The following is a 13,203-nucleotide window of genomic DNA, read 5'->3' on the forward strand; positions in this document are numbered from 1 at the left end:
AACGAACATATACGTAATGCGCACAAGAGCCAATAGAAGGCAAGGTACTACAGAAAGACATGCGCACTGCAATAGACAGAAAATATGACGTTCGCCTATTTCTTGACATCATTATTAATATTTATTTTATAGATGTAATGTTTTTTGTTTATCCGTTAAATAGCCATTAAAATTAAGATTTGCAAATAACAATTGCGTCAAACTCTATTTTTAGATAAAGATTAAAACCTTATTGCGACAACTAATGAACTGTGGTTGAGTTACCACATAAAATCTTCTTCAGAAACTAAACTTCGATAATTATGCACGATACTTTTATATATGTAAAAACAGCTCGTTTGGTTTGAGAATTTTTTTTTTTTTATGTAGAGCAGCAAACAACGTTTCAACCTTCGGTGATCATCAGGTTCACAAAGAAAGAAAGAGGTAACTGACTAATAGATGACCACATGTTTGAAGTGTAACTGGGTGTAGGAATGTAGAGGGCGAGCTTAGATGTTTGAACATATATATATATATATTTGAATGTGTAGTACTTCCACATAAAAAAAAAAACGCCAGAAGTAGTCATCTATGATGAAGATGCAGGAAGTTTGATGGCAAATCCTCACCTAATTACACTTTACCATTTCGTATACAAGAGTTGTATTACTGGAGATATAGCAGAGTTACAGCTGATTAACGCTATAGACCGTTTACTCGTGGAAGGTAATGACGACTTCTCCACCAGACCTCATGAGGTTGGCAAAACAAATACCTCATAAGATTGATACTGGCAGTGCAACTCCAATAAGCCAGTTGGCTTAATGACAGCAACTTGCAAAAAAAGGCTGAAACATACAAAGAAATCGAAGGCTTTAAATAACAAGGGGTGTAAAATCCGACCACTAGTCCTTGTGCATCATTACGAATTGTTACGGAAGAATGAATCAATCTTTAAGATTAAAAAATATGTATAAATTCACAAAAAATAATTCCAGCAACTGCCAATTATTTAATCTACCTTGGATGTTTGTCTGGATCAAAATGTTTTTCAGTAATCGATTTTAAGAGAGAATATTAGTAAGTTTAAGACAATGAAGCAAGTAAAGAGAACAGTCTTTGCCTCTGGGAATAGCTTACGGCAATTTTTTTTTTTGTATAGTCATTTGAATTACGTCATGAACCCGCTACACTTCATTGACTAATGGTGTATGCTTTCTTTGAAGAACCATAAAACGCCACTGCATATAGGAAGAACTTTGCTCGTGCTTATGATGAGCCAATAACATTTCTGAAACAACTGAAGAAAGAAAATCTTAAGAAAAAGTGTGAATTGTTTCATTAATAAGCAAGTTTCCTGGGACACGTACTCAGCAGACAAATTGCATTCACAGACCTATTTAAGACTCAATCTGTGTGAAGTAAAGGGATTTCGTGAACTGTGTTCTCAGTGTAGTCATTCTATAAAACTGTTCTGATACAGCTCGTCATCTACACTATTATTATTTGATGCATCAAAGTTGGTGTCTGGAAGTTTATAGTTCGGAGTTCCATAAACTTTAACTGTATAACTTAAATGTTGTGCACCATTTTGAACAGTTATAGAAATACTGATACATTATCCACAAAACCATTTATTAATAAAGGACGTGTGCAAGTACTGTGATAAGTGGGATGCATGAGAGTGAAGACAACAAACCCATGTTACAGCAGAAATAGCCAAAGCGAGAATATTCACAAATGATGATGACCTAACGTGGTGCAACACTCAACTTTGAAGATGTTGAGGAAAAAGATATGCGTCTGAAACTAATTATTCAGTAGATCAAGAATAGTGTAGAAAAACTCTCAATTCCAACAGTTTTTACGTACAACCTTAAGAAAATGATATACTTGGCACAATGGGAATCATTATGCCCACAAGAAAGTCTATGTTGAAAATAGGAAGATACCAATGGACAGAAACATGACTTCAGTTGCTACTTCCAATGTCTACATTCTGAATTGCTTCAACATGGAAATATGACAGCTAGATTCTTATGCATTAAGAAGACAGTAAGATTGTCCTTTTATTAGGTTGAATGTTAAGGATCTGTAGAGAATTGATATAAATCATGTGAACTATGCTGTGAACAAAAAAGTCCACCACTTGACAAAATTCCTGTTAATGGTCTTAGTCTGCTGTCACAAAGTAATAATAAAAAATGAATACATATAGTTATGATGGATTATTCTACAAAAGCAAAAGCATATTATGTCACTAAATAGAAAGTGGAAACTGGAGCAAAGAAAATCATTAATGAATTTGTTTCAAGATTTGGAGGGCTCAATAAACCTCATTCATACCAGAGAAAATTTTGTAACAGCCTTCTTTGTGAAAATGTGTCAATTATTTGAAAGCAGAAATACCAGAATAACAGTTTCAATGGCATTGTGAAGATACACAGCTACATATTTTGAATCACTTAACAATTTATATGGACAGATAGAAGAAAACATGGGTTTAAAATCTTCGAGTAATACTTATGAGTTACAAAATCACATTATAAAAACTGTAGACAACATACAATTATCACTGATAGTTGAGAGAGAAGTTAAGGTGTCATTGGAACCACTGCACATGCATTAATAAGATAGTTAATTAGCAGGGCTTCACAAATAATCTGTAGAAAGGCCAAGGAACATCACTGAGGTCATACAGGAATTTACTGGTACATTGTTGTACAGGTGTTGGTAAGGGTCATATTTTGTACTGAAAAGGATGAGTGATCTGGTTCATATGATCCATAAGGATGATTAGTAGCAGCCAAAGTTCAACCACTATGATTGTCTTTGTAAGTAATTTGGTAAGAGAAAGGCATGCGTGATAAATTCATAGAACTTGTTTTGTGGAAGGTCAACCTGCTAGTCTTGAATTCCTGTAGAAACCACTTTCAAAAGATCACTAGGGATAGACACACAAGTGAATTTTCTCGAATAACTATTTTGGGAGAACTCCGTTAGTGATAACAAGTGTCAATACTACACAAGAGGCCATCCCATATGTATAACACAACTCTCAGAAAATAAAACCATAAAAAATAGACTTGTTGAATGGCCAATCCTGTGTTATTTTGAATTAGCATTATTCAAAGGACTTCTCAACCCAGTAAGTAGTCAGTGTTGTAAGCTATCATTAAATATTTGTTTGCTAGAGTTATAATTTTGATATTTCTTGAAACAGTAAAAGAGTATGATGTAAATATGAGAATCAATGAATTGAATTTTTTTTTAATTTTTACACAGCTATTTAAGTACTATCTGTACTAGCCATACTTAACTTAGCAGAGATAGACTAGAGAGAGGTCAAAAAGTCAGCACCACCCATCTTGGGTTTCCATCTTACCAATGATTAGAAGGTATGACCAACACATTATAACGTCACCACAGCTAAAAAAGTGAGTAAGTTCGTCAATGGAGATACAAACCCACTTCCTGCAAGTTGCAAGTCAAGCATCCCAACCACTAGGCCATATGAGAAATTATTATTTGTCTTCAATTATTACCTGTTAGACAGTGAGGATTACTGCATGTGTAAATCATTTAAGAGTCATACAACAATTTTATCTGTGATTAAAAGCCTGCAACTAAGTTTTATGTTTGTGAAATAGGCACACATTAGTTTTTGATAAGTCCTCTCAGAAGTTATTTGAACCATTTTAACATTAATAAGTTTGCTCTAGAACATGTTTAATCAGGTAATAACACTAAATACTTTGGTAAATAAGGTTTAATTTCTTACTAATGAAAAAAACACTTTTAATTACACATCAAAGGATATTTCTTCAGAAATGCTCATATATTCAGAACAAGAAAATATATAAATTTCTAAACATAAAGCAAATCATGTTGAATACACATATACTATGAAACCAAGAACTGGCCAATGTTAAGAGGAATGCAGCTATCTTAATCATCTTGAGATTATAACAGAAAACCAAAAACTAAAAGTTTCAACATGAAATTCTTAACATGATACGCATATCTTGAAAAACATATTTAAAAGTTAGAAATGCTTCTTAAAAATCAACTTACTTAAGAAACATTAACAAAGCTAAACATACATCATTCTAAAGAAACTAGTTTTTATTTACTTTGCAATTTTCATTCACCCTAATGAGTGATTCAAATTATTATTCAAGGATTATAACAAGTACATAACACAAATCTGTTTAAAATCTGAAGCTGTATCCAATACATCTTGATAAATATTCAATATTTTTTAATAATGCACACATTTATAATAGTAAGTAATAATTCATAAACTGAAGTTTCTACTAAGTTCAAAGAATTTTCCTTGGAGTTAATCAAATAACTTTAGTTTACTCTTTGCTACAATCATATAAAGAATTTTTTTCTGTTGATAATTTGACAGCGTACTTAAAAAAAATATGACAACCAACATTTACTGATACTGATAAAAACAATATACATGATAAATTTTAAACTAAAGAAAGGAGGGTTAAGATAAACTTCCTCTGAACAAAATTTAGTTCAAGATCTTTTTTAAAAATATAGCTTTTTTTACTAAACCTATTTAACAATGATTTTAAAAAAGTGATGGCCAGTGTAAAAATTCAAAACTTTAATTCCTGATTTACCATTATTTTAAAACACTGGAACTTAACATTGTGGAGACACGAAAACAGTTCAAAGAGTAAACATTATCTTAACAATGGTGTTTCTGAAACACAAACTCTGAACACAAGTTTGAGATTCATACACAAATGACAAAGTTGATAACAATTTGTAACTGTAACAGATTGTAACACTGTTCAAGTCTTGTTCTTTAGACTTCTGCGAGCACATCACCTTGTTCAAGTTTGTATCTGCCAACATGAATCTTATGTGGAACAATTGGATCAGATGATTATTTCCAACATCATAATTGGAGATTTAGAACTGGAAGTTGGTGATCTTAAGGATCCAGGCATCTGGCTTGAGAAGTTTGACATGCTAAGCACTAATCTAGAAACTTTCCCAAAACTATACAATTGGATTGATTTGAAGAAACTGGGGCACAAATATAACTCTATTCTCCAACCCTGGAATGGTCTTCCACTTCCACAGTATCATCTTCTCATCTTAACAATGTTTGGTTCTACCTGTATATTCAGACATTTTCCTACATCAGAAACAACCTGTGCTAAGTACTAATAGTAGAAAACTGAACGTGAAATTACATTTGACCAGCTGGGAAACAGACTTCAGAGAAAGAAATGAAACAATGTAACAGCACCAATCTTATTAAACGAACACTCTGTAAATATTATAATCAATTTACATTTTCTTTAGTTTTACTTATCTGGTATTTCATTAAGTGTTTGTATGTAACATAAGAGTTTATTTTGATTTCCTGCAATATTCTTGTTCTAAATTCAGATTGGCTCCCAAGACCCAAAAGGTTGCTGACCTCTGTTCTAAAAGATATGTGAAATGTAGAAATTTGGTTAAAAACAAAAAACACGTCCTCATAAAACATTAAAAGACACAAGATCATTATCTATCAAAATATTGAACACAATATTCTTACAACTTTAAGTACTTAAAAACGTTCTACAAAGGAGAACATCATTGTTATAACACAAACTACAAGATAGTTTAAAACTGCTGTCACAAAGATGGTGTGAACATTAAGTATATAAACAGAAACAAGTTATTTGTTTCTGTATAAGATTTAAGAAAGTTTGGTCTTTGAGGTTATCATACATCAAATGTTAAGTAAAAACAGAAATCTTCTAAATAACATACAGTATTCATCACTGACTTATTCTTGGGGTATATAAGTGTCGGAAAACTTTCCCTGTTAGACTTAATTTTGGACTTCACTCACCACAAATATTTGATTAGATGTTATTATCAACCTGTTTACATGCATTTTAAACAGAAATAGACTCTGCCTTGTTCAAATTCTACACAGACCAATAATAACTTATGTTAACATTTTTCTAAATTGAAAATGTACTTCCGATAATTTACCTCCACTCACACTTATAGCTATTACTTGACCATCAGGGTTTTGCTCTTTGTGCATCTAAACATTGGTCTGATGTTTTACTTCTTGCTCCAGTTTTTTATATCACTCTCAACTGCCATTGGTACTATACTCTCAACCTACATCAATGCTCCCTTTATCCTGGTACTGTATATAAGCACCTCATTCAGAAAATCTTATCAGTTTTTTGAGACTGATACAATTCCAGTCTTTAACTCCAGCTTTCAGTGGAAAGGAATGGTGGGAGAGTGTTAGCAGAGGTGAGTATTATTAGAAATACGTTTTCAATTTAGGAAAATATTAACTTCCAAAACCCACCTCCACTACCAAATGTAGCTAGAAACCCACATTGAGAAAGTGGATATGCTGGCATTATTTAGACAAATAGCATCTGCATATATCAAGGAAGTACCAAGTTAATAGTAGTACTCAAGTGAGGTAACCACACTACATCCAGAACAGGTATGCTCTTTACACAGTGTCTAATTCCTGTATCAAGGTGGAATAGTACATGAGAAATCATAATTATAGGCCAATCCCAACCCATAGCCAAGGTTTCAAAACTCAGGGTTGGAATTAAGAGGTCTTGGACTCTGTATCACACACTGATGGCAAGGGCAACTGAGTCATAGTGTTACATATTGATATACTTTTGATTGGATCCCAAGCCCGTAGCCATAGAGTGATGCATTTCAAACAATCAGAACATGATGAAAAAGTAAGCAACACCTAAGTGGAAAAAAATTTCTCCTAAACCTGAATAAATCCAAATGGCAACACCTCAGTCTCAGAACGATGGGATTGTGTATGCCTTACATGACCAGAAGAACAAAACTCATTCAGTCTGGAATTATGAACAGTCATTCTCACTTCCCAACTGAGTTGGAAAGGAGCACTCCACTTGCCTCAGAAAGTATGGAGAGAACTTGGAACAATGTACTCAACCAAGGATGGGAACACTCTGCATTCAGAATTACAAGGAGATAGTGGACCTTCTTCATTGAACAATATACTAAACTGATGTTGATGAAAAAGAAAGGCCATGCACACCTTAGCTTAGCATAAAATCAGAACTGGTATTATGAGTAAGCTCCTATGAAGGCTAGTACCACTCCCATCAACATCCAGGGATCCAAATAGGATGGGCTTTCAACTTTGCCCTCTTCTCCAATATCAGATGAAAACACTCAAACACTCTGAAGGAAAAGCCTCTGTTCACCACCCCAATGACTGGAAACTGGATGTGTTAAAAACTCCCTAACTCTACTAGTAGTATCTGGGACCTAGTGCACACTGGGGAGTCTTGAGGAACAGTGTTCTGGAAACAATGAAATAGGTGAACTAAATTCCCTAAATTTGAAAAAGTAAAAATTTATTGAAACCGATGAATGGCAGGGATGAGCAGAATCCCCTTTAGCTTTACTCATGATAGTCTATAAGTAATACCATTTGGTAAGCTTCTGGATGATCTTATGAAACAGCTTATTTCTACAAAGCTTGTTACAATTGGTAGTAAGTACAATTAAATTAGTTGTTAGTGTAAAACTGGACTAATAAAAGCACACCTATCTGGTCAAAAACTGCCACAGAGTGGGATCCAGTGAAAAATAAATGGGGTTAAGGGACTGTGAAAATTAAGAGATGTAAGAGAGGGACACAAAATGCTCATTCTTCCTTGTAATCTAGCAGATGTTGTCCAAATGGACACAAAGGGTAGTTGAAAACTCTCAGAGGAAGAAACTGCCAGATAATATAAAGAATGCGATTGAAAAGTATTGAGAGAAGGCTCTATAATAGTCCATACAATGTCCTCAAATGGGCAGCTAAAGATATAGAAATCTCACAAATCTGATGAGATGCAGCTCTCAGAAGTTTCCTTGCCTGGAAGGAAAGTCCAGAACAAGCAACACAGAACAATTTGCAAAGCTGACTTATCTAAATAATTGGGAACAAATATCAGGAAACTGAAGAATATCAATGAACAAAGACTCTAGTTCCATCATCCCAAAAGAAGTTAGTGTTAGGCACATAATGCCTCAGGGCTCTACAGGACACAAATTATCTCTGTCTGATTGGTCTTAGAGATGAGAAACATCTATCCAAAGAATCAGTGAGAAAGATTTATCCCACTCCTTGGCTGTCAGAGTCTTATATGGTCTCTTGAGAAGCTGACCTAGTAAACACAGGCACTGGGGAAAAAAAAAAAAATCCAAATTCTCTTCAGCCTCAGAACCCCCTGGAGAGACATCCCAAAACCAAATACAAGTTTTCATCTTACAACGAATAAGATCACAGATAGCCTCAATTGAGAATGACCCCCTCTGATCTTTGACAGATACTAGAAAAAAAAAAAGAACAAAGGAGGGCTGATTAGCCTCCATACTAGAAATAGTAACCTGTGAATTCATGACTCAAAATGGTGTGTCACAATTTCTTTTTTTCAAATAATGAGTTATCCAGAAAAAGTGACACAAAAATCACAACCTAGTATGTTAATTGTTGCAGCACTTATGTTTTGTGTGTTTGAAATTAAATGCAAAGCAATGCAATGGGCTATCTTTGCTCTGCCCATCATGAGCATTGAAACCCAAATTCTAGCACTATGCGCCACTAAGAGGCTGCACGTGTGTGAAGAAAACAGTGTCTAAACATTCTGTCAAGAAAAAGTGATAACATTATCTAAATGAGAAGCTGATATACACTACCAGTATAGAGGGAGCACTGATGTAGGAGGATGGTATATTGCCAAGGGCAACTGAGTGTGATATCAAGACTGGAGCAAGAGAGAAAAAATCATATTGATGCTTAGATGGGTAAAGATTGAAATCCCGGTGGTTGAGTAACAGTTATAAGTGGCAGCAAAAATAAGTGTGTTTTGGAACTAAAGATAATATGATGAATAATTTATTATATTTGGGGCATTTAATACTTTTGGTCAGATATCACATAGTAAATCTTTAAGTATCAATAAACAACTACCTGGGAAATATTCAAAGATTTTTAAATTTATGTGAACCAGAACCATTTTATAGGACCGCATTTAGTGTGGGTAATGCACATTTACCATTTTTTTCTATAGAACTATGTAACTTTCAAGTAATCCGCTAAAACTTTAAAAACTTATAGGTCAGTATCAATACATACATAAATTTGAAAATACAATATCAAGTTATTTGGATGAAAGTTTGAAAGTCAAACACAACAAACTAGCTCTTACATCAATTAACTGAATGTGCTGTTATTCTGTTGAGTATATTCTGTGAAATATTACTAATCTGTAAATCAATGTTATGAAGTCATGCCTTATCTCTACTTCGAACCTCACCATCCTTCACTCTTCTTAGTTCTTCTTCAATAATATTATTGATGATATTATTTCCATTTATGATTTAAAGTTTCAAAGACTTTGGAATGTCAGGGATCAACCAACGAATTAAGGATGTGATGATAAAAACAAGACTCTAAAAGAAATAAAAACATAAGTTTCACTGGAGCAGTTTCTAAAACATAATCCTTTTACATAACACTGTTTAACCAATACAGATTATAAAACTTTCTCAACAATGATTAAATCATGAATTTTTCTTAAATTACTAATGAGCATGTATAGTCATTCAGAAAAGTATCAGTGTGACAAACATTATACTGGATGAACAGAAGCCACAAAAAAATCTAACACTTATAAAATTGGGTAATAAAAAAGGATAGTTTTATAACAAAATGATTAATCCAATCCATCCATTTTGTGAAGGATAATTTGGTAAATGTAACTGAAGATTTTATAAACATTCTAGGATTGTCCTGGCTGTGTTAATATATATTACCTATTATAGCCTATTTATGTTGTTTCATTAAAAACAACTATAATGTTTATACATTTTCAGTCGCAGTAAATATTAAAAAGTTTTCAACTCCCCTGAAGTTAATTTAATATAGTATTTCTCAACTGGTTCTGTGGGTTTGTGTACACCAAAACATATGTTTAGCTTCCTCAAAAACTTTAAATTACAAATAAAAGGTGATTTAATAAAAGCTATTCACACTTCATATTTGTTTTGAAAACTTTGGTTAAATAAAGTCTCTTGGAATGATAATACACACACACACACCTGAGATATATTTTTTAAAATCTTTGAAAGTCTAAGGTTAGTTCTACAAAACTTTCAATTTATTTACAAATATTGTTAAGGTTTAAAAATATTCTATCTTTTGAAGAAAGAAGGTTGTATTTTATATCCTAAAGTAAAAGCTACTGTAAATTGATTCTTTTTAATATAAACTAAAATGAGCTCTAACTGTAATTAAGTCCAATCAAAAATAAGATTTATAATTGGAAAACAAATTATTTCCAACTTCAAAAATAACAATGAAAGCCAAGTGAGCTACAACGAGATGCCAATAAATTGACTTGTATTTATACTTGTTGTTTACTGTTGGGGGCTCTCTAGTCTTGATACATGAATGGAGAAATCATGAAACAAAATGACTTTAAAATAGAAGCCAGTATTTTAAACAACTTATAGTTGATGTTTTCCATTTTATAAAATTTCTACTTTACCATAAAATTATCTGTACTCAGTTAAGTTTTTTTAAAAAAGTTAACTTGCTAACTTAAACAACTAAGTACATTTTGTGCTCTTATATGAACAACAATATGCAAGTTTGTTAGCAATATCTAATTGTAAGAAAATAATTCTATAGTTTCCTTCCAAAAAACGTTCCTTTGAAATCATGTTGGGTGAGGATATTTTGTTGGAACTTTGTGGATCCGATGCCTGGAAAATTTTAATAGATTTGTACGAGCAGGAAAGTAATAACATCATCCAAGTGTTTTATCTTCAAGTTCTATTGTGTTTTATTTAAACAATATTTGTGTATCAATCCTGAAATACAGTCATTAAAAGAGTAGTTGTAGTTGATTCAAATGTTGCAGAAGATGAAGTCAGTAAAGTTCTCTCTCTTGAAGATGTATAACTTTGTTATTGCACACAAAACAGAATCTAGAAACAATCCTTCCATCTTCCTCAGAGAAAATCCATTAAAGTTTTGTGCAAATGTTACTTCTTTTAGAATAAAAAATGAAACCAATGGTGAATATAATGAAATCTCTCGTAATTATTTTTTATGTTTATAGAAGGATAATGCTATTTCTGTTTAGTACTATGAATAATTATGTTACATTAAAAAATATTAAATAATGCACTTGAATAGAATTCTAAAACTACTGTAATTTTTAACTGACCTACAATCAGGTTTATAAAAAAAAACAAATTCTTTACTGCTTAAAGCAACATTAATTGTCTAAATCCATCAGGTGAGCTTCGTGAAGTATTGGCTTTGACTGACAAAATAAAAAAAAAATTTGCCTGACTTATGTATAGAATACACTCTTTTCATTGTTTATAGAGATGTCCAATAGCAACGTTAAAGAGAATTACAGACATTTCTTGAAGAACAGAGGATAATGAAGAGATATGTCATTTAGGTTGAAATTGTATATTCTAGTTTGTATGTGTTTATGTTATGTTGTATACATTTCCAGAAGAGAAGACAAAAACATCTATAAATAACAAGTCAGAGCATCATCAAATCATGGAGTAAGATACAGACTGAGAATTTATTTATTTATTATTGAAATCAGAAAGTAAAATACATGTAATAAATTATAAATTGTGTTTTGATATCAAGTTTATTAACACTGTGAGACAGCAAACTCCACTTTTATTTTGTTGTAGTTTCATTTAGTGTTTTTACTATTCCTTCTATCATGTAGTTCAACTATGATATTTTAGTTAATGTGCCAACTTATCTTCTAGCTAGAGCATGTTGATGTTAAGTATGTATCTATTATTAAATTAACACAAGCTTCCCCTGGTGGTGAGGTACAAACATTAAAGTTGTGAAAGATCAGATAGATTTATGGTAGTAGCCAGTAACATGAGATATAACCTTATGGTCTAATAACTTCATAAAAACCCTTCCTTGACTCTTAAATGAAGTTTGAATTATTGCTCAATATTACAGTTGATCTTAAGAAGTTGTTTAAATTTGAAATATTTTTAAAAATTTGTTTTTAAATTCTTCTGCTTCTTTTTTAATTCCCTTATTTATAAAAATAATTAACACTGAGGACTAGGTTTACTAACTGTACTGATATGAGTGGTAAAATCTGTAGTTATTTAAAAGTTTTATTTTGGATTTGTGTTGTTTTTTTTAACCATGGTTGTACTACGATATTTTTAGTCTGTTTCAACATGCATATATCATGAAAAGTAATTTAATTAATGTTTGAATCTGTAAAATGGTTATGACTTGTGCAGTTGATGTCTCATTTCAGAAGGTTTAATGTTTGAATCTGCATAAAATGGTTTTAACTTGTTCACTTTGATATCCCATGTCAGTAGAATTAAAGTTTGATTGTATGTAAAATAGTTGTGACTAGTGCACTTTGATGTCCCATATCTGTAGGGTTAAAGAGACATGACACTGGTTTTTAATCACATACACATTGTTTTCAATGCTCTGTTACTTTAAAACAATAAAACAAAATTAACACTTACTTGCAGTATTTAACACTGGTGTCAGTTTCAGAAACGATATTCATATCAACAGAAAAGTCACTGATATTGAAATATAACAGAGTAAAGTTCAGCAATCCATTCAGTGACCCATCTGGTGAAATGTAAACTGAATAGAATATTTGGTCAATAAAACTGGAAATAAAGGTGATGATGCCTGAAAAGTAAGAATTTTGAATTAATAGTTCAGAAAATAGCATACTTTCACCTTAAATAATATACTGTAACATTATTAGTTTGATAGTGTAGGAACAAACCTTAAAGTGTTTCACACCATTAAGTAGATCCCACAATGAAGAAAATAAACTTTTCACACATTTAAATGTCATAGTACAGAGTTAACTAGATTTGACATAGTAGATAATAATAAAATTCAGTGTGTTAAATGTCTATTACATGAACTTTTTAAATTAATGAATGTAAATTTGTTTTCTAGTATTATTAAACTATTTAATTCTAAAATGGAATAGGACTACATTGCTCTGTAGAGAGATTACGAAGGTTAAAATGATTGTTTTTTGTTTCTACAAACATTAATATGTTCTGTACTGTCAACAACTTTTACTTAGTTATGAACAGAAAATGCTAAAACATTAATACAATGGATTT

The 13,203-nt window shown here is 31.9% G+C and overlaps 1 long non-coding RNA gene across 1 annotated transcript; it reads right to left on the minus strand.

Annotated features, from left to right (window-relative positions):
* Positions 1-4,597: 4,597 nt before the first annotated feature.
* Positions 4,598-12,783, minus strand: LOC143235500 (uncharacterized). The gene is made up of 3 exons (XR_013019229.1): positions 12,577-12,783; positions 9,234-9,477; positions 4,598-5,126 (listed from the first exon to the last, which is right to left on the minus strand). It is a non-coding gene; the product is annotated as an uncharacterized LOC143235500 (long non-coding RNA).
* Between the last annotated feature and the right edge of the window lie 420 nt (positions 12,784-13,203).

The sequence above is a fragment of the Tachypleus tridentatus genome, chromosome 12 (genome assembly GCF_004210375.1).
Source record: "Tachypleus tridentatus isolate NWPU-2018 chromosome 12, ASM421037v1, whole genome shotgun sequence".
NCBI classification, from domain to species: Eukaryota; Metazoa; Arthropoda; class Merostomata; order Xiphosura; family Limulidae; genus Tachypleus; species Tachypleus tridentatus.